The 22,493-nt window shown below is 49.7% G+C and overlaps 1 protein-coding gene across 1 annotated transcript in view; it reads right to left on the bottom strand.

Moving 5' to 3' along the window:
• POLN (DNA polymerase nu) overlaps window positions 1-22,493 on the bottom strand; it is a 2,789,368-nt gene that overhangs the window by 152,129 nt on the left and 2,614,746 nt on the right. The window lies entirely within an intron of this gene.

Below are 22,493 nucleotides of genomic sequence, written 5' to 3'. Positions count from 1 at the left end.
TTTGTAGTAACACAGCCCTAGTTGGGCTTGATAGCCAACATTCCTGGTCTCCGGTGCCACTGCACCTGCTGCACTGTTCATAGATGCACCCCAGATTCTTAGCTCAATCAAGGTAAGAATGGTGGAAGGGAAGCTAAGCCAGACATTTCGAGCACAAAAATTGGATAAAATTAGTGAGTGAGTATTAAAACCCAGCCCTGTCACTATGCTGCATAGTTAAATACATATAAGATCCTAATGGCGAGACCGATTGGCATTGCCAATGCTTGTTGTGCAAGGAGTCATTTTTTTTTTACAAGGTGGAGAGAGGGAGGAAGTGACACAGATTCTCCAACTTCCTGTTCCTGTCCAGCAGGCTCCTCCCAGTGCTTTGTCCATCTCCTGCTCATTCTGCCTTTGGATTTGGAGCTGGAAAGATCACTCTTTTTGTCTGCTGCATCATTGCAATTGGATTTCAGGATTTTTGGAATAGGATATTTTACAAGTAAGTGGTTGTTGTGTTTGATTGTGGGCATTGCAGTTGTTGTGTAACTACAATTTATTTTTGATAATTAATTATCATCATTCCTTTTTTTTTTTTACTTTTTTTTTAATTTTGTGGGTTGTAGTAGTAGGCCCGAGCTAGCCATGGGCATGGCCTCATGGGTGTGTGTGTGCATGATGAAGCAACTGTTCCTTTTGTTTTTTGAATATATTTCATTTTCAATCACATTTAGGGCATGGATGGCATTGGATTGAGTTGGGGAAGTGTGTTTTTTGGGGTGGCCTTGCTGATGTTGTTGGGCCTGGCCATGTGGCTGGTGGCCATTTTGAGGCCTAGGCCTGCAAGCTTGCCTGGCCTTGTCTGCCAACAGGCCTGCTTTCATCCACTGCTACCAGAGCAGGTAGCCACAGCTTTAGTAATCTACTGTTTTCTGTTTGCTCCGTTGAATTTAGACATCATTTAGGGCATGGATGGCATTGGATTGAGTTGGGGAAGTGTGTTTTTTGGGGTGGCCTTGCTGATGTTGTTGGGCCTGGACATGTGGCTGGTGGCCATTTTGAGGCCTAGGCCTGCAAGCTTGCCTGGCCTTGTCTGCCAACAGGCCTGCTTTCATCCACTGCTACCAGAGCAGGTAGCCACAGCTCTAGTAATCTACTGTTTTCTGTTTGCTCTGTTGAATTTAGACATCATTTAGGGCATGGATGGCATTGGATTGAGTTGGGGAAGTGTGTTTTTTGGGGTGGCCTTGCTGATGTTGTTGGGCCTGGCCATGTGGCTGGTGGCCATTTTGAGGCCTAGGCCTGCAAGCTTGCCTGGCCTTGTCTGCCAACAGGCCTGCTTTCATCCACCGCCACCAGAGCAGGTAGCCACAGCTTTAGTAATCTACTGTTTTCTGTTTGCTCTGTTGAATTTAGACATCATTTAGGGCATGGATGGCATTGGATTGAGTTGGGGAAGTGTGTTTTTTGGGGTGGCCTTGCTGATGTTGTTGGGCCTGGGCATGTGGCTGGTGGCCATTTTGAGGCCTAGGCCTGCAAGCTTGCCTGGCCTTGTCTGCCAACAGGCCTGCTTTCATCCACTGCTACCAGAGCAGGTAGCCACAGCTTTAGTAATCTACTGTTTTCTGTTTGCTCTGTTGAATTTAGACATCATTTAGGGCATGGATGGCATTGGATTGAGTTGGGGAAGTGTGTTTTTTGGGGTGGCCTTGCTGATGTTGTTGGGCCTGGACATGTGGCTGGTGGCCATTTTGAGGCCTAGGCCTGCAAGCTTGCCTGGCCTTGTCTGCCAACAGGCCTGATTTCATCCACTGCTACCAGAGCAGGTAGCCACAGCTTTAGTAATCTACTGTTTTCTGTTTGCTCTGTTGAATTTAGACATCATTTAGGGCATGGATGGCATTGGATTGAGTTGGGGAAGTGTGTTTTTTGGGGTGGCCTTGCTGATGTTGTTGGGCCTGGACATGTGGCTGGTGGCCATTTTGAGGCCTAAGCCTGCAAGCTTGCCTGGCCTTGTCTGCCAACAGGCCTGCTTTCATCCACTGCTACCAGAGCAGGTAGCCACAGCTTTAGTAATCTACTGTTTTCTGTTTGCTCTGTTGAATTTAGACATCATTTAGGGCATGGATGGCATTGGATTGAGTTGGGGAAGTGTGTTTTTTGGGGTGGCCTTGCTGATGTTGTTGGGCCTGGCCATGTGGCTGGTGGCCATTTTGAGGCCTAGGCCTGCAAGCTTGCCTGGCCTTGTCTGCCAACAGGCCTGCTTTCATCCACTGCTACCAGAGCAGGTAGCCACAGCTTTAGTAATCTACTGTTTTCTGTTTGCTCTGTTGAATTTAGACATCATTTAGGGCATGGATGGCATTGGATTGAGTTGGGGAAGTGTGTTTTTTGGGGTGGCCTTGCTGATGTTGTTGGGCCTGGACATGTGGCTGGTGGCCATTTTGAGGCCTAGGCCTGCAAGCTTGCCTGGCCTTGTCTGCCAACAGGCCTGCTTTCATCCACTGCTACCAGAGCAGGTAGCCACAGCTTTAGTAATCTACTGTTTTCTGTTTGCTCTGTTGAATTTAGACATCATTTAGGGCATGGATGGCATTGGATTGAGTTGGGGAAGTGTGTTTTTTGGGGTGGCCTTGCTGATGTTGTTGGGCCTGGCCATGTGGCTGGTGGCCATTTTGAGGCCTAGGCCTGCAAGCTTGCCTGGCCTTGTCTGCCAACAGGCCTGCTTTCATCCACTGCTACCAGAGCAGGTAGCCACAGCTTTAGTAATCTACTGTTTTCTGTTTGCTCTGTTGAATTTAGACATCATTTAGGGCATGGATGGCATTGGATTGAGTTGGGGAAGTGTGTTTTTTGGGGTGGCCTTGCTGATGTTGTTGGGCCTGGACATGTGGCTGGTGGCCATTTTGAGGCCTAGGCCTGCAAGCTTGCCTGGCCTTGTCTGCCAACAGGCCTGCTTTCATCCACTGCTACCAGAGCAGGTAGCCACAGCTTTAGTAATCTACTGTTTTCTGTTTGCTCTGTTGAATTTAGACATCATTTAGGGCATGGATGGCATTGGATTGAGTTGGGGAAGTGTGTTTTTTGGGGTGGCCTTGCTGATGTTGTTGGGCCTGGACATGTGGCTGGTGGCCATTTTGAGGCCTAGGCCTGCAAGCTTGCCTGGCCTTGTCTGCCAACAGGCCTGCTTTCATCCACTGCTACCAGAGCAGGTAGCCACAGCTTTAGTAATCTACTGTTTTCTGTTTGCTCTGTTGAATTTAGACATCATTTAGGGCATGGATGGCATTGGATTGAGTTGGGGAAGTGTGTTTTTTGGGGTGGCCTTGCTGATGTTGTTGGGCCTGGACATGTGGCTGGTGGCCATTTTGAGGCCTAGGCCTGCAAGCTTGCCTGGCCTTGTCTGTCAACAGGCCTGCTTTCATCCACTGCTACCAGAGCAGGTAGCCACAGCTTTATTGATCAAGTGTTTTCTATGTGATCTGTTGAATTTTTAGACATCACCTTCCTGAGAGTGTAGTGTGGCTGTACACAGTACTAGTAGTATAACATAGCTCTAGTTAAAAAAAATTCATAAATGGCTAGACTATCTTTTGTTTGCACTAGTACAGTACTAAGTAACTGAACCACAAAAACAAATGCAACATTTCACTGATGTTCTTCTCCTGTCTTCTTTGCTTTTAGGTGCACAAAAGACAGAGTAGGAGGTGTCATCGGCATCACCTGGCTACCCGTTGTACTGCCAGCCAGACAGAAGTCCTGCTGCGCATCACGCCCACGTGTGACCAGAACTTGTTGTGCATCTGCCTCCTGCCTGACGTCGGAATAAGATGGCCCCAAAGAAAGGTACCAGGTCCAGTACCAAGAAAGTTGCTGGTGAGAAGAAGGAACAGAAAAAGGAAGTGCCATTAACCACGACTGGTGGTGTGCCGGCCAAGGTTTTTTTTGGCACCAAAGCGTTGTCCAGGAACCAAGCTGGGAGCAGCACAGCGGTCCAGCAACCCCACCAACCTAGGCCCAAGGGCTTTACTGTCGCAGAGGTAGCCAGTCTACTAACGGGCAGCGATGTTGAAGAAATGTCATTACCGCAAAGTAGTACACAATCAAGTTCAACGCAGGCGCAAACTCAGCAGATCAGTGTGCAGCCGCCGCAACAAGAACAGCAGCAGCAGCAGCAGCCGCCGCAACAAGAACAGCAGCAGCAGCCGCCGCAACAAGAACAGCAGCAGCAGCTGCCGCAACAAGAACAGCAGCAGCAGCCGCCGCAACCAGAACAGCAGCAGCAGCCGCCGCAACCAGAACAGCAGCAGCAGCCGCCGCAACCAGAACAGCAGCAGCAGCCGCCGCAACCAGAACAGCAGCAGCAGCCGCCGCAACCAGAACAGCAGCAGCCGCCGCAACAGCCCACCATAGTAGTTGTTGCTCCTGACGTAGGGGCATTTCAGGAAATCGAGCTTCCTGCAGACAAAGCGGAGCGAAGTCAAACCACTGTTTCAGAACATCTATTGTCTTCCAGACCACCAGCAAGGAAAAGGAGGCTTAGTCCATCATCTTCTTCTTCAAGCCCCGCTTCTGATGATCGTGATGACACTTGGGTCCCACCAGCTCGGTCTGAGAGTGAAGTACGCCACAAGACATTGCTTCTGAAAAGGAAGGTCCCAGAAAAACTTAGAGTTATGGAGGTAGATGTAGAAGAGGGGGGTGATGATGTTGATGAAGACGAGCCAGTCATCAGGCACATTACTCCCGCCCCAAAGGGATTGGAGACCGACATTCTAACCCTATCCAGAAAGGCTGCTACTGAGCGGGATGTAGCACGGATCTCACCAACACAGGTTACACCACCACTACCTCCAGCTGCCATATTTTCCAAGGCCCGGCAGGGACCTACATCCAGCTCAACCACCTCAGTAGGAAGTGGTAGTAAAAGTCACAGTGTAGGTGGACAGGGTCACATATTTTCAAGCACCCCCTCAAGTTCATCTGGTGTTGAAAGTGGCACATCCAGCAGTGCCAGAAAGTTCTCCTCCCCAGTTTGGGACTTCTTTTCTGTTAGCGCCAAGGAGGAGAACGTTGCTATATGCGCAATTTGTCGGCAAGGTGTTCGGCGTGGTAAGCTTGGTACAAACTATGGTACCGGAGGACAAGCAAGTCATCTCAGAATACACCACACTATTGTGTGGGAGGATCACCTACTTAAGTTAAAAGAAAGTAGGAAAACTAAACCCTTTGAAGTTGGTCAGGAATCAGGGAGCGATATTATTGTGGTGGCAGGTGAAGAACAGGGGGGCATTTCTAGCCCTGTCTCCAGTAGTGCAGTCACTGCAGTGGTAACGCCCACATCCTCCTCAGTAACATCAGAGTGGCACCGCAGTAAGAGCCATACTCAGAGTGTGGGTGAGACACCAAGGCGACCGGCGAGTACCTCAATGAGACAATCTGTGTCGTGGAGCCTTAGTGGGTTAATGGCACCACTAAGGAAAGTAAGCCAGCCTACCATTGACAGCATGTTTAGGTTGGAGGGGCAGTTCCAACGCAACCACCCAACGGCACGATTGTACAATGCGAAGCTGGCTAAAATGTTAGCGCTGGACCTTCTTCCTTTTTCATTTGTGGAAGGGGTGGGTTTCCTTGAATTTGTGTCTGCCATCTGCCCGAAATGGAAAGTTCCAAGCTGGTCCTATTTCGCAAGAATTGCTGTTCCGGCACTACATCATGATGTGCTGGAATTGGTTGGACAAGCTTTGCAGAAGAGTGCTGTGCACAATATCCACCTGACAACAGACATGTGGACCAGTTGCCAAGCCACAGATTACATGTGTATCACTGCACACTGGATCTCTTTTGTGGGGGTTAAAGATCAACTATCTGCACGAGGTGTTGGTGACACAGCTGCGATTTTTGAAGGTACTCGGAAACATGCAACTGTAGCCATGTTCGCCATGGAGAAATCTCATACGGCTGAAAACATTTTAGAAGAGTTTCGCACCAAGGTTTTGGAATGGCTGCAGCCCAGAGGGCTTGGTATTGGTTTTGTTGCCACAGACAATGGCAGTAATGTACTTAAGGCCATGCAACTTGGTTCCTATTTCAGGGTTCCGTGTTTGGCACACTGCATAAACATTATAGTGCAAGACTTTCTGAAAAAAGAACCCATAGTAAGCAATTTACTGTCCATCTGCCGAAGAATATGCACTCATTTCAGCCATTCTTTTAAAGCTCGGAAGCAGCTGAGGATCCTCCAACGTGAGCGTAGGGTGCCAGTCAAGGCACTCATCCAGGAGGTGGCAACACGTTGGAACTCAACGTATTACATGCTTGATCGTCTGTACGAACAGCACAGGTCACTCAATGATTATGTCTGGTACAGATGCAGTGATGCTAGTTTTAAAGGCATGACCCTTCAGAGGGAGCAATGGACCCTAATTCAATGCCTGACTGAGATGCTGTCTCCTTTTGAGGTCTTCACACGTGAAGTCAGCAAGGAGGACTGTACAATGGGCCAAGCTATCCCATTGTTGCAAATGCTAGAGCATGAGCTGAATAATGTGTCTGAATCCTACAAAGGTGTAGAGGACAGAAGGCAAGCCCATGACTTGGTGGAGAGCTTATCCAGGCGCTTATCAGAAAATGTAAGGATACAAAATAAAATTTTGTCACAAGAACATTACATTTGTGCCACAATTCTGGATCCACGTGCAAAATTAGGACTATTCCGTTCTTTTTCCGACACTGATGTTGCCCGCTACAAAAGTTGTATAGCTGAAGCAGCCATCAAGTTTGAAAACGAAGGGCTGCTAATTAAAAGCCCGCCACATCAACCCACAACAAGTACTGATACTGAAGCAGGCCATGCAGAATCAAGTGCAACTTCGTCGGCTGAGGGCAGTGCGGTTGGCTCACAATCGCAACCATCACCATCGACTACAAGAACAATAACTGGATCATTCGGCCGAGTACAATCATTATCAGATTGGTATGTAAAGATGGGCCTTAAGCACAGTGCTGATGCACAGAAAAAACAGCACAAAAGCTTACCAGCAGCAACCCTGAACATTGAGCGGATGGTTCAGGCCTATCTGGACGACCCAACAGAGGTGTACGTTGATCAAAACCCAGTGCAGTATTGGCATAGGAAAAGGTCTGAATCGCCACAGCTCAGCAGGCTGGCGATAAGCTATCTGGCTTGCCCTGTCGCAAGTGTCTCTTCCGAACGTGTTTTCAGTGCTGCTGGTTCCATTGTAACCTTGAGAAGGACCAGTCTATCTCCCAAAAACGTGGAGAGGTTAACAATGATCAAAATGAATCAGCACTTCATACCACCGAATTACACAATGCATGAATCAACAGAGGAAGATGAGGACAGCGGCTCAGGTGACGGAAGTATTGTGTCAGATGATTACCTACTACTGGAAGATCCCCCAGAGTTTGAGGACGAGCTATACTTCCCTGACAATTAGGCTCGCACTTACTGTCTTCCTCCCTTTTTTCCCCCTTTGTTTGTGTCTGTTGTTCCGGTTATAAACTTGTGAATCGCAACCAATGCATTATCACCGTCTTCTAATCTTCTAATTTAAGATACAAGTTTCAGGTGTCTGCCATTTGACACTACAGTCCTCAGAATCCAGCTCCTCCGCTCGATCATACTGCATCTCCTGGTCAATTCCATTTCCCTCATGAATGATGATTGGATGATGGTAACAACAAATTCAAACTTTCCTCGTCCTTCCAAAACAAGTGGACCATGAATCTGATGACTTCTATAGCTATCCTCCTTCAGAGCCGAGAGAGACTGGCCATTAACTGAAAATAAGATGCAACAGGTAATGATTGATGCCATGCATTGGCCGCAGAATAGCAGACTGAATGATGTAGATTTTGTTGTGTGTGTTGCGCATGAATGAATTGATGTAATTGTGCACTGAAACTAATCAACATTCTACAGAACACACTAATTTTCCCCTTCTGGCAAACAAGAAATGTGTACTTCTCCTGCATCTTGGTGATACATTGCTTTTAATTCAATACAGGAAGGGGACTCACTCAATCTGCGCAATGCAAATGACTGTGACTTAACAGCACCGTCCATCATGATGATGGCGAAAGAGACGGCCTGCAGCGTTAACGAGATGAGATGCAACAGGTAATGATTGATGCCATGCATTGGCCGCAGAATAGCAGACTGAATGATGTAGATTTTGTGGTGTGTGTTGCGCATGAATTGATGTAATTGTGCACTGCCACTAATCAACTTTCTACAGAACACACTAGTAATTACTAATTTTCCCCTTCTGGCAAACAAGAAATGTGTACTTCTCCTGCATCTTGGTGATACATTGCTTTTAATTCAATACAGGAAGGGGACTCACTCAATCTGCGCAATGCAAATGACTGTGACTTAACAGCACCGTCCATCATGATGATGGCGAAAGAGACGGCCTGCAGCGTTAACGAGATGAGATGCAACAGGTAATGATTGATGCCATGCATTGGCCGCAGAATAGCAGACTGAATGATGTAGATTTTGTGGTGTGTTGCGCATGAATTGATGTAATTGTGCACTGCCACTAATCAACTTTCTACAGAACACACTAGTAATTACTAATTTTCCCCTTCTGGCAAACAAGAAATGTGTACTTCTCTCCTGCATCTTGGTGATACATTGCTTTTAATTCAATACAGGAAGGGGACTCACTCAATCTGCGCAATGCAAATGACTGTGACTTAACAGCACCGTCCGTCATGATGATGGCGAAAGAGACGGTCCGTTAACTTAAGATGAGAAGGAACAGGTAATAAATGATGATAATTAATGGCATGCATTGGACACCTGACTCTGAGCTATTGGTCTTTGTGTTTGCGTTGTTTGTTGTGCACAAAGTGATGTCAAAGTGTACTAGTGGTAATCTATCTTTCTGTACACAATAAAGAATGACTCAAGTCAGTAATATTTATATTTCTACTCTTGTTGTGTTATAAAAATTACACTTGTACTGCAGGCCGATCTTCAGTCAGTAGAAGTATCAGAGCTGATGATGAAGTCAGGAGGATGTTTCATGAGTGGCATAAAACGGAAAAGCCTAAAGGTAAACACGTGAACAACAACCACAGCACACCCAAATGTCTGTGTAGAAGTTGAATAGAGTGTAGCGGTGGGATGACTGCAGTGCATTGATTTTACTAACTTTAACTGTAAAATGCTATGTCTGGAATGGATAATGTGCTTTGCGTTTGTCCAACTCTTTGAGAGAAAAAAAAAGGACTCTAAAGTGTTAACGTAGGATGTGCTAATGGTAAGCACTGTGGGCCTGATCTCTCCTGTTACTGTTGAAGCTCTATGCTGGAAACAGACTACAGTAGAGATGATGCATATGCATACATGCCACCTCGGAAAGTGTTCTTGTTGCACTACACCATCACTTGTGCATTTGTTTTCACTTTCTTTCTGAATATCCCCTTTGGTTTTCAATCTAAAATTACAGGCCGGGCCTTGTCCAAAACTTTGTAAAACATTACAATGCATATTAATTACCTTACCAATCAATCACCTTTTTATTCCAGCCGGGCAGTGGCGAGTGGTGAGGCGACACACCCAAGATTGATGGACGAGAGGAGCAAGAGGAATGCCGAGATGCAAAAAACCAGTCCACATTTTAGACCAGGATAAGACAGTAACAGTATCCACTTTTCACTTCTTTTAAATAATTTGATTAATATCTTGTATACATTCTTTACAACAGTGTGTTCTTGGAGTTGTTATTATCAATCATCATTACGTTTGCTCTGTGTTTACGATTCTTCACTACCAATATTTAAAATTTCTATTTGCTATCTGTTAAAGTATTAAGGCCGGAACAGAACAAGAAATAGAAGTGTATGTAATCCGGGTCTCATCATGCATGCATTTCCTTTTTATACCTTAACATATGGAATGGATATGGTATGGTAGTCTTCAATGATTGTCGTTTGTTTGTCTATGTATGCATACTGTTTTTCTATGTCAAACCTTTCCCAAAATCCCCCTTCCCATCCAATCAACGGACCCTAACCCTCTTCACCCGGGCTGTGTGACTTATTGTCGAGGTGTAACTAAATTAAATGTACACCAATACTTAATCACACACTTGCTGGGGCGGATGTGGTGAAAGCAACACTACTTCAATTTCAATGCAGAGCGATGATCTTCTTCTGCTTGCCCACCCATGAGTAGGATATTTCACAGGTTATTTTATTTAACAAAGGAACATATACCTCAGCATGAATTGCCGGCATTGATTGGATTTGTTTGTTGTCATTCCTCATATACAGCACTAACTGTTAGACTGTAGGCATAGCCAAGTCGACAAAACTATAGTTTGTAACTCTGTCTAGTAGGCTATCCTCATAATAACCAGCATTCAGTTTTTTTGTCAAATATTTGAGCATATAATTGTTGCTCGGTAAATTCTGTGATGTACTTCATTCAACTACTCCTCTAACAGTCTCTCAAAGGCGATTGACTATCTCCTTTTCTTTTTTTGGAAATGCTGCCACCCTGCCAGTGTATACTACTACTACTATACTACCACCACCACCCCAATCATGGCATGTATGAAAAAGGAAACCATCTTCACCATGCAGCCAGTGCTGTGCCACAGTTGGACATAAACATCAAGCACCGGTAAGAGAGAAGTTTGGGGGAGGCAGAATCAATAATGGACATGTTGTCAATGATGTCAGTTTCAAACACCACTCCAAAGAATGCATAGTAGGACCAGTCAATGAGTGAGGTGTGTCGCATCTATCTGTTTGTGTCTTATACAGTCAGCAAATTATTGAAATCAAACACACGCTATGGGCGGCCATGCACCAGCAAAGAAACAGTGTGATGTAAAACAGTTACCCCACCTACAAAACATTAACAACATTGCATGTAACATAGAAAAATATATTTAATTGACCCTAACAAATAAACTAAACCCACAAAAGCTAACCCACCCACCTCCCTAACCCCAACGACTGTCCATAGAAGTAGAGAACGCCCAAACGAGTGAAGAACGAACAGGAATTAAAAAAGGGGCAGTGACAGGGACTAACTGGTGGGGCGGGACTGGAGGAGGACACGAATCTGGTCCTCTAAATGGGCGACGCGGCGTCTAAGGCCGTGGCAGTTGCAGCCACAGTGGGGGGGGACACCGGAGATGACACGGTGGCGGCGGGCAGCCGCCCGGCGGTGGCGCCGTACCGCTGGAGGGCGGTGGCTGGGGCCCGGGGCAATGGAGGAGCCTTCAGTAGCTGTAGCAGCCTCCTCCTCCTCCTCGGCTAGGACCACCAGCCGCCGGTATTCCTGCTGGATTGCCTCCAGCTTCCGGCGCCGTGCCTTGGCGGCCAACTCCTTCCGGTTGACTTTCGGAGTTGCTGTGTATCAAAAAGAAAAAAACAAGACAATTGTAAAATATAGTCTTAATAAAACAGTAGGACAAGGTAATTATTTATACACATAGTGGCATGGTAGAGTAGCACTATAAAATAAAGCACAGTAGTACATAACATTTTAAATGTCGCCCGTCCTTCTTCCTTCCACCTGTCTTACACTTTTTAGTTGAACAGTGCACCAGGTGCTCTTCTCCATAAAACTTTCAAAGCGGAGTTGAAATCAGATAGATGAGGACATTGGTTACTCAATACTCCGGCTCCTAGTCCTATACCAATTAAAGGGAATTCTAGTCTTCTAGTTCACTCTTCAAACGTCCCCAAGAACTCATACTTACTTACGACATCGGATAGCGGGCGGACTTTGTCCGCCCGCCATCCGACTGCTAAAAAGGGTGGGGGTCCCGTGGGGACAATTAATTAGGATGATGCGCCCGGCACAGTGGCGGGCGCACCCTGTTATTTTAAATTTAAATTCTGGTTGGCTTTGCTGAAAGCAATGCTAAAATGTTGTGCTGCTTTTCCAAGCACAACATGACGGGCCTCGCACGGAGCCTGTCACGTTTTGCTTTGAAAGTCGGGGGGGTACCATAGCATCGGTAGGTACCCTCCATGGGGGCCCCCAAGCATACTCTGCAATGTGTGCATGCCTTTCCATGGCGGACGGCAATGCCGCCACGCAAAGGCATTCCAAAATGCAGATTATATGGCTGCCGGTGTGGTGAGAGAGACACCACCGCCATATTGAACCCTTTTCCGCCTGGACATGTCTGAATATTTTCTACAGGGATGGCGGGAGGTTTGCCCCTGCTGTGACGGCAGTGAATTCCAGCCAGCCCGGCGGGGGCAATACGCCCACCATCCTAATGGGGCCCTAATTCACAACTGTACAGTATACATATACATACAGTACACCTTTGCAGTGAGTGTGCTGTCAAGTTCAACAATAGTTAAAGATTATGAATCTAACTTACCACCGCCTGCCACTGGTGCTGCCACTCCCCCTCCGTTGCTATCTGCAACTGCCGCATCCTCGCCCTCGGCGTCGCCTTCGCTGGCCCCAGCAATGGTGGTCGGTAGTGCGCCTAGAAAACATTACACATTTATTAGGCAACATATACACCTCCCCCCTATTGATCAGTAGCAAGGTTGAAAAATGAGTTAATACTAACATAAATCACTAGTACAAATCAGGTAGTAGTAGAGTAGACACTAAGTTATATGATCATTGTAGCATTTGCTTGATTAGCCCTAGCCATGCACATGTGACGTTACCTTTACCTTGCAGCTTCTTAAGACACCTTTGAGCCCACATGACCTGCCTCACACTGCTACTGTCTAGTCTACGTGCTGCGTACAGGCGGTCAACAAACATTAACAAGCCACTTTTTTAGGAAGAACTGGTGTACTACTGTTACTGTTAGTCCATATTGCTTATCCATAGATGCTACACTTTTTGGCACGGCTGAGAAATGCTTGCAAGTTGCAATATACTAACGCACACCATTTCTTTTTTCGCATTACAGACGCAAGATTCGCTTCTACGAACCAGAGGTTCTGAACGATGCACCAACTACCAGTACTAGGTTCTTCTGAGGTGAGGGGTCCCTTCACTCACATCTTCATTTATAAATGTATATAAACTAAATTGCTATGGGATGGTGGTGCTGCCTTCCACCACTTCAGTTATCATGATTTAATTCCCAACTGTATAAGTGTAACAATGTATATTGTTTTAATGTTATTGATTTGCCGGTTGGTGCTGCTAAGAAAACAGTGTACAGACCTTCTCAAATTGAAATAAAAATTTTAAACTTACATAGACTTTGTGGTATTTGGTGTGGAGTGGACTAACTTACACGAGTGAGCAAATTAAAGTAAGGGTGTGCATGTGAATTGCTTCCACGACAGAGGTTGGGTGTGTTAATGTTCTGGGTTGTCTACTTGTTGGTTATCTTGGGGGGAGGGTTCCGAGACCTAATAGGTATGACAAGACAGTACTATAGTCAAGCAGTGGAATTGTGGTGGGTGCGGAATTTCTGATTGAGGTGTGCAAGGAAGGTCCAACCTACCATCACCAACATCCTATTTTCTGGTGCAAATGTATGTGCAAGATCCCTACAACAGTGGTATGTCCTATAGGGTATCATATCAAAATATTAAGAAATCTGGTAGGGCTGTTGTTGCTGTGAATTTTCAAAGCCTAAACATCAACAAGAGTAAAAAGTAGTACAAGACAACGACCCAACGGATTGTACGAGCTACTGGTGAATATGAGTTTTATATTACAACCTTTCACAAAGAGTGGCACTGGCCAACTGGGCAAGACTAGCTACTACAGTACAGACAGACAGACTGATAGTATGTAGTAGTACTCAGTCATCATAGCGGAGGCAGGGATAAGCTTTTTGAAACCGTACAGATCGAAGGATAATTGGTGGTAAAAAAATAGCATTTGGAAACACACTATAGTTCGGGAGAAATGGGGCAGTAAAAGTTATGGAATAAGAAATATTATTAAAAACAAGAAGACTTACTGGGGCCAGCAGAGGAGCCCTCAGCGGTGTCCTCCTGGTGGTGTTCCTGTCCCGCCGACTGCCCAGTCCCTGCCCGTCTGCCCCTGGGTGCTGATGAACAGGAAAGATATAAGAAAGAGACAAACATTGATGGATGGTGTCAACTTAAGCAAATACAATATTTTTCAACAACGGTCAAAAAACACTTATGTAAACAATTGCAATAACTACATTGACCGATCTCATCTGGTCAACATGTAATATCGGGGGATTCGCAGTTCGACTACTTAAGTTACTATTTATCAACAGTAATCCATTCTTCCATTCTGATTCCAGAAAACTAAGTTACAAGTAAGCCTAAGTATTAGTACAACGTACCACCCAACCTAGCCCACCTATTCCAGGCATGCCAATTGTACATTAAGTATGCATTTCCACTGTATTCCTCAACAATGTGTATGATCCAATCATGGAGGACACATGAACATGACTACATTTTTTGTATACACCAAATTTTGGTTTGATTGATGCTGATCTGCTACTGCTAAGTAACTGCAAAGCCTACCTCCACTCATTGAACAAACTAGAAAGGTTCTAAAGACTGGCGTACTAGCAGCACGTCACGTAACTGAGTGAGGGGGGCATCACGCATACCACTAACCAATTAGAAGCTCATACAAAGTACCTAAACCTATGTATCAATCCGCCCCTATCTATTAGTGACAGGACAAAGTAAGGAGTGGACGTGAGTCACTGTAGCATTACGTAACTTAATTTCTCTAAAATAAACTCGTAAAGAATCACGCTAAGCAAGCGCAAACGCAAAGCTGCAAACAAGTAAGATTAGTAGTAGCGCAGAAGAGCACCTGTGTCATAATCACAGAAGACTTTTAAACGTTATTAACCTGGAATGTATTGCAAGCAGCAACATTCTAGCTGGTTGGAAGGAAAAAAAGATATTCGCAATATATAACATAGAGCAGAAGAACAGACACAAAGTTGTAATAATTAAATAGGTACTCACCAAGCCCCGGGACCTCCACTCCTAGCAGGTCCAGCAGGTCCTGCTCACGGTCCAGGATGTCGGACCACCGGTGCGTCAGCTGTGCCTGGGTGCGCCGGACCCCAGAGATGCGCGACACTGCCCGGCGCACCTTCCCCCACCGCTGCCGACGCTCCCGGAGGCCGTACCCGGACCCAGGCCTGCCACCTGCTGCCAGGGTTGAGGGGAGGTGGCGCTGCACAAAGAAAATTAGTGCAGCCAACTCCGCCTCCCCAACTAAGGCCCGTGCATGCACCCCTTGTGGGCGCCGCCTTCCGCAAGGAAGGCGGTCGCGGCTCTGGCTGCGCCGGCGAACAGCCCTGCCCTTGGACATGGTTCTGGGGACGGGGCGGGAAAGAAAAGGTAAAATAAATAAAGGAGTAAAGGAAATAAATAGCGGGCAATACAAAGAGAAAAAGTAGCTAAAAAACAAAAAAAAAGTACACAAAAACCAAAAATATAGAGGCAGGAAAATAGTTAGAGAAATAATAAGTAATAAAGATCCAAAAAAAGTGGCTATAAACAAAGGATTGAAAAGATTTAGGGAGGATTGAAAATCAGGCCCCAGAACCATGCAATAGAGTGGAAAACAAGATGGCCGCGCCCATTGCGACCACGTGCGCAAGTTCGCGCGATATTTTCTCCCTGAGCAAGCAAAAAGCAACGCGATCAAGTAAAAGCGATCGCGAACAGGAAATATCGACCGCGAACATGCATTGCGCGACCCGGAACAGGAAGTAAACAACGCCAGAGGGCGGGACAAGTGAAAACAAGATGGCCGCGCCCGTGAGCGACCGCATGGGTAAGTTGGCGACCCGCGAACACGCAAAAAATACCGCGAACAGGCGGCAAAAAAACTTCCGCGTCTTCGCGATATTTCCGGCGTGTTTGCGAAGATTTTCTACATTCTCGCGATAATTTGCGGAAGTTAATTCCGCAAATTCCGCCCACCCCTAATTTGATGGGCCTGAAAGGTCGGACTAGGAGGGTTTGGAGGCTGCTGCAGAGGGGGGGTTGATGGACTGGCCAGCCCGCTGGCCCCCGGCACCACAATGGTTGTTCCCATGTCCCCGGCCGTGCGAAGGTTTGGTAACTTGCTGCGACCTGTGGCTCTAGGCGGGACGTAGCAGGGCACCCCTTCCGTAACCACAAAAGAGGCAAAAAGCAGACCGCACAGGGCAGGTGGAGTGGCCCAAGGACTTGGCCGTAGCCCGTGAGTCCTTGAAAGGCTCTAGAGCGTTGTCTGCTTTGTTGCCAAAAAGGCGACGGCCATCAAAGGGCATGTCCATCAAGGTGTTCTGGACATTTTATTTATTTATTTATAAAGTTTTATATAGCGTGAACAAGATCCCGAAGGATATCAGAGCGCTTTACAAAAGGATGGAAGGAAGGTAATAAATGTAGTAACAACATCAGGTAGGAGTAGAAACAAGAACAAGTTACTTACCTTCGGTAACGATGTATCTGTAAGAAACATTAGTTAGTTAGATTCCTCACCTTAGAATATCCCCAGGCGTCAGACTGGATCCGGAAGATTTTTCGTCAGCAATACCCCTTGCGCGTCGCTAGGCGTCGTCTGCGGCACCGCGTCCGTCGTCGGCGTCGTGCGCCGGAATGACGTCGTCGGAGTACTTAGACGCCGCCCTCGCGCGCTGACGTCAGTTCTTGTACATAGCTTTCCGCGCCAGGAACGTAGAGCCATGCAAGATACCGACACTGGTGCCAAAAAAGTCTAGGGCCCTGAAAGGGATAGCCTTAACCCTAGATGTCAGTTCGCAGAACGGGGAGGATGGGTGGGTCGGTGTGGAATCTAACTAACTAATGTTTCTTACAGATACATCGTTACCGAAGGTAAGTAACTTGTTCATCTGAAAGAAACACATTAGTTAGATTCCTCACCTTAGAATAGATACCCAAGCAATACCATCCCCGGTGGTGGGTCTGCGAACCAAGATCACACCAGAAAGTCCTGGAGGACAGAACGGCCAAAGAAGCCATCCCTCCGGACTTGGCTGTCAAGGCAATAATGCCGGGCAAACGTGTGTAGCGAAGCCCACGTTGCCGCCTGACAGATGTCCGGCAAAGGGACACCCCGTCCCAAAGCAGTAGTAGCCGCTGTGGCCCGAGTAGAATGGGCGCGCAGCCAAGCAGGAGGGTCCTTTTTTGCCAAGGAATAACAAATTTTGATGCACAAAACGACCCACCGAGAGATGGTCCGTTTATGCACAGCTTTTCCCTTCTTAGCACCCACGTATCCAACGAAAAGTTGGTCGTCCACCCGGAACTGCTTTGTGCGGTCCAGATAAAAGGAGAGCGCACGTTTTGGGTCCAGACGGTGGAGCCTCTCTTCCTCTTTGGAAGGATGCGGAGGCGGAAAGAAGGTGGGCAAGGTGACAGACTGCCCAAGATGAAAGGGGGTCACCACTTTCGGAAGAAAGGAGGGACGAGGCCGAAGGACAACCTTGTCCGGATGAACAGAGAGAAAAGGAGGCTTTGATGATAAAGCCTGGAGCTCACTCACCCGTCTAGCCGAGGTGATGGCTACCAGAAAAGCAGTCTTAAGCGTCAGCAGACGAAGAGGACAATTATGAAGAGGCTCAAAGGGAGCGCACATTAGAAATGTGAGAACAAGATTCAAGTCCCACTGAGGCATTACAAAAGGGACAGGAGGGAACGTGTGAGTAATGCCTTTTAGAAAGCGTGTAACTACAGGGGACTTGAAAAGAGAAGGCTGATCAGGAAGCCCGCAAGAAGGCAGAGATGGCAGCAAGATAACCTTTCAAGGTGCCCAGGGCAGAGCCCTGCTGGGCCAAAGAAAGAAGAAAGAGGAGAACCTCAGAAAGAGGGGCGGAAAGGGGATCCACAGCCTTTGCTGTGCACCATGCCACAAATTTGTTCCACCGGCAGGCGTATACCGTCTTTGTGGAGGGACGCCTGGCTGCCAGAATGATATCACAGACTTCAGGAGGCAAGTCAAATGGCATCAACTGCCGCCGCTCAATCTCCACGCATGGAGGTGGAGGCTGGACAGGTTCGGGTGGAGGACCGTCCCCTGCTGCTGCGACAGAAGATCCTCCCGAAGGGGCAGACGTATCGGAGGATCGGTCAACATACTGAGTAGCTCGGGATGCCAGTACCTTCGTGCCCAATCCGGAGCCACCAAGGTGACTTGGGCCCGGTCGTGCCTGATCTTCTTCAGCACTCTGGGCAGAAGTGGTATAGGCGGAAAGGCGTACAACAGACCGCAACTCCACTTGTGACGAAAAGCGTCGCCGAGCGAGTGCCGCCTTGGAAACTCCATCGCGCAGAACTGCTGACATTGCGCGTTCCCGTCGGTGGCGAATAGATCTAACCAAGGCTCTCCCCACTGCTGAAAGAGACCTTGCGCCACCTCGGAGTTCAGACGCCATTCGTGATCCATCATGCACCGGCGGCTGAGTTCGTCTGCTCTGGCGTTCAGAGAGCCCGCCAGATGTTGAACCACAAGGGTGATGCCCTGGTGTTCCAGCCGCGTCCAGAGGCGCAGAGCCTCCTGACAAAGGGTCCACGACCCCACCCCGCCCTGTTTGTTGCAATACCACATGGCGGTGGTGTTGTCCGTGAACACCTGCACGACACTTCCCCTGACAGAGGGAAGGAAGGCTTTCAGTGCAAGTCGGATCGCTCTCAACTCCAACAGGTTGATGTGGAGGCGAGACTCCGCCGGAGACCAGAGGCCTCTGATCTCCGCCTCTCCCATATGGCCACCCCATCCCAAGAGGGACGCATCCGTCACCACGACATGCTCCGGTTGGGAGGGAGAGGCTCCTGCCCGTGACCCAATCGCGGTCCGTGAGCCACCACTGCAACTGCTGTGCAGTGCCCTCCGAGATCAAGACATGGTCGGACAGGTTGCCGTTATGCTGGGCCCACTGAAACTTCAGGTCCCACTGCAGAGCCCGCATGCGCCGCCTGGCGTGATGCACTAGTAGGATGCAGGAGGCCATCAGCCCCAGAAGCCGCAACACTAGCCTGACCGAAACCCAGGATAGAGGCCGAAAGATGGGAATCAGGGCCTGAATATCCCGGACCCGCTGTTCCGGCAGATAGACCCGGAACTGCGCCGAATCAAGAACCGCTCCGATGAAGAGGAGCTTCTGAGAGGGACTCAGGTGTGACTTCGGCACGTTGATGGAAAACCCCAGCAAATGCAGGAGATCCGCCGTAGTCTGGAGGTGGGAGACGACTGCCTGGGGCGAGCCCGCCTTCAACAACCAGTCGTCGAGATAGGGGAAGACTGGAACCCCTGATCTGCGCAGATGAGCTGCGACCACCGCCATCACTTTCGTGAACACCCGAGGGGCACTGGTAAGGCCGAAGGGGAGCACGGTAAACTGAAAGTGCTCCTGACCCACCGTGAACCGCAGGTAACGCCGGTGGGCCGGCACGACGGGGATGTGGAAATATGCGTCCTGCAAGTCCAACGCTACCATCCAGTCTCCAGGGTCTAGGGCAGCTAGAACCTGAGCCAAAGTTAACATTTTGAACCTTTCCTTCCGGAGGAAGGCATTGACGTTCCGGAGGTCCAAGATAGGGCGCAGGCCCCCTTTGCCCTTCTTGGGCACCAGAAAGTAGTGGGAATAACAACCACGACCTATTTCTGGGCTCGGAACGCGCTCGACGGCCCCCTTGGCCAAGAGGGCCGAAACTTCCTCGTGGAGAAGATTCAAATGATCCCCCGAGAGACGGTGGTGCTGCGGTGGCATGGCTGGAGGGGTCGTCTCGAAGGGGAGGGAGTAGCCCCTTCGGACGATTTGCAGCACCCACCTGTCCGATGTGATGGACCGCCAGTGGAGCAGGTGATGGTAAACTCTGCCGCCCACTGGCGTGGAATGGGCCTGAAAGCTCGGACTAGGAAGGCTTTGAGGCGGATGCTGCCGGGGTGGATGTGGGCTGACCGCGTCGTCCTCCAGAACCGCCTCGGCGGAAACCACGTCCGCGACCGCGCGCAGGTTGGTTCTGCGGCTGGTGGCTAGGCTGACGTGAGGAGGCACCCCTTCCTTGGCCACGAAAGGGGCGAAAGGCGGAAGTGTGCGACCGCGGGGCCGAGAGGCCCAAGGACTTGGCCGTAGCCCGGGAGTCCTTAAAGCGATTCAGCGCACTGTCCGCTTTCTCACCAAAAAGGCGAGTGCCATCAAAGGGCATGTCCATGAGAGTGCTCTGGACATCCCCCGAAAAGGACGTGGACCGCAGCCAGGCGTGACGTCTAAGCGCCACCGTGGTAGAAATCGCCCTACCCAGCGAGTCCGTAGTGTCAAGCCCACATCGGATTGCATGTCGTGCTGCATCCCTCCCATCGGCCAGAGCCTGGGTAAGTCGTGTCTGGACCTCCTCCGGGCACAGGGGCAGCACGTCCTCCACCGTATCCCACAGAGAGTGGGAATAACGGTCCAAAAGACAGGCGGTATTCAAGGACCGCAGACCCAAACTAAGGGAAGAGAACAGCTTTTTGCCAAACTGTTCCAGTCTCTTGGAATCCCGGTCCGGCGGAGCGGTCGGGAAGGAGGATTGGGAGGTAGAAGCCTGGATAACCAGGCTCTCGGGGGTGGGGTGTTGGGACAGAAAACTGGGGTCGCCCGGAGCAGGGCGGTGGCGCCTGGCGACGTTCCTGTCCACAGGAGGGACTGTGGAGGGCTTGGACCAGGTGCCCTGCAGAACGTCAATGAGGGCCTCATTGAATTGCAGCAGAGGCTCAGTGGAGCTTGCTGCAGACTGAAGCACCTCAGTGAGGACGTTAGTCCTCACAGCCACGGCAGGCAGCTCGAGCCCTAGGGCTGCGGCCGCCTTGCGCCGGATCCGGAGCGGGGCTGAACTGGGGCTCAACGCCGAGCGGAGCCGGCGTCGGAGGTGGAACCGGTGTCGATGCCGGCGGAGGAGGCGTGACGAGGTCGACTGGCGTCGACGGGGACTCGGGGACGAGTCCCTCGGGAACCTGCGGCGTCGGGGCCGAAGCCGGCGACGGCACCGGGGCCGGAGCCGCCGGCATGCAAGGTTGCCCAGTCGGGTCCGCAGGGCCCGAAGGCGCGCCAGCGGGCGTCGACGGCGGAGCCAGGCTCCTCATGGCCGAGAGGAAGGCACTGACTTCCGCCGGCATCGCGTCAGTCCCAGGGACCGGCGGGTATGGGGACTTGCGCGGCGCCTGCGGCTCCGCTGGAGCCGCGGGGGTGGAACCACCCTGACCCTCGGCCGAGTCGCGCGACCGGCGAGGGGAGTCCGAAGAGCGGTGTCGCCTCTTGGACTTCTTGGATTGCTTCGGCTTACCCGAAGACTTGGAGCCAGACGAGCGATGATGACGTCGGCTGCGGCTCCGCGACCGATCCTTGGACCTCCTCCTGGACCGGGATCGAGAGGGGCGCGGAGCCGAGTGGCGAATCTCGAGGAGCTTACGGGACCGCTCCCATCTAGCCTTCGAGGTCAGGGCCTTGCAGTCCGAACACGACTCCGCGTCGTGGTCGAGGCCCAAACAGTAAAGGCACCGGCAGTGATGATCCGTAACCGACATCAAGCGGTTGCAGTCAGCACAGGCTTTGAAACCAGGCATCCTACCGGCACCGGAGTCGAGACAAGATCAAAAAGGATCAAAAAACTTAGTCAAAAAAGAATAAAAGGGGTAGCTCTCCCGGATCTGCGCTTACTGGCGCGGAAAAAAGAAGAACTGACGTCAGCGCGCGAGGGCGGCGTCTAAGTACTCCGACGACGTCATTCCGGCGCACGACGCCGACGACGGACGCGGAGCCGCAGACGACGCCTAGCGACGCGCAAGGGGTATTGCTGACGAAAAATCTTCCGGATCCAGTCTGACGCCTGGGGATATTCTAAGGTGAGGAATCTAACTAACGTGTTTCTTTCAGATTAATCACATAATTGAACTACAAATGGGTCAACGGGGAAGATAGCAAATTTGATTATTGAAGGAGGAAGAGGCAAGATGGCGGTCGCCGGTGTGCCCGAGTGAGAGGCTGTGAGTTTGCTCCCGCTGAAAAACCACCCAAGAACCAGCAATTGACATACCTGCTGTAGCGGCAGCCTTTCTTCGTATGGCATAGTATCGCAGAAGTGGTGCTCATATGTGGGCTCGTAGTGGCACTCCGTGTAGCTACAGGAGTAAGCACCCGGAGTAGTGGCGTGGGGCTGCTGTGTGCCAGCGTCTGGGTTAGCACCTCAGGCATCGAGACCCGTCGATACTCGTAACTGCCGTGGCGCTGTGCGTCTCGCTTACGGCAGAAGAGGCAGAGGAGGCGAGGCGGCAAGGCTGTCGGTGGGAGCAGGCACCGAAGAAGTCGGAGTAGCTTTTTTTTTCTCTGTTGAAGCCTGCTGAGTCTGGTGGACTAATGGCTCCGAAGGGAAAGGGTGCAAGGGCAAAAGGTGCGGACAATGTGGCCAATACAGCGGCTACAACGAGGATGGAGGGGGCAGGAGGAGGAGCGCTGGCGGCACCCCCAGAGGTGATTGCCGGTAACACCGGCGGTCAAACTTACTCCGAACAACCGAGAGGAGTATCG

Source organism: Triturus cristatus, chromosome 2_2, assembly GCF_964204655.1.
Source record: "Triturus cristatus chromosome 2_2, aTriCri1.1, whole genome shotgun sequence".
NCBI classification, from domain to species: domain Eukaryota; kingdom Metazoa; phylum Chordata; class Amphibia; order Caudata; family Salamandridae; genus Triturus; species Triturus cristatus.
This window is presented reverse-complemented; position numbering and strand designations above follow the sequence as displayed.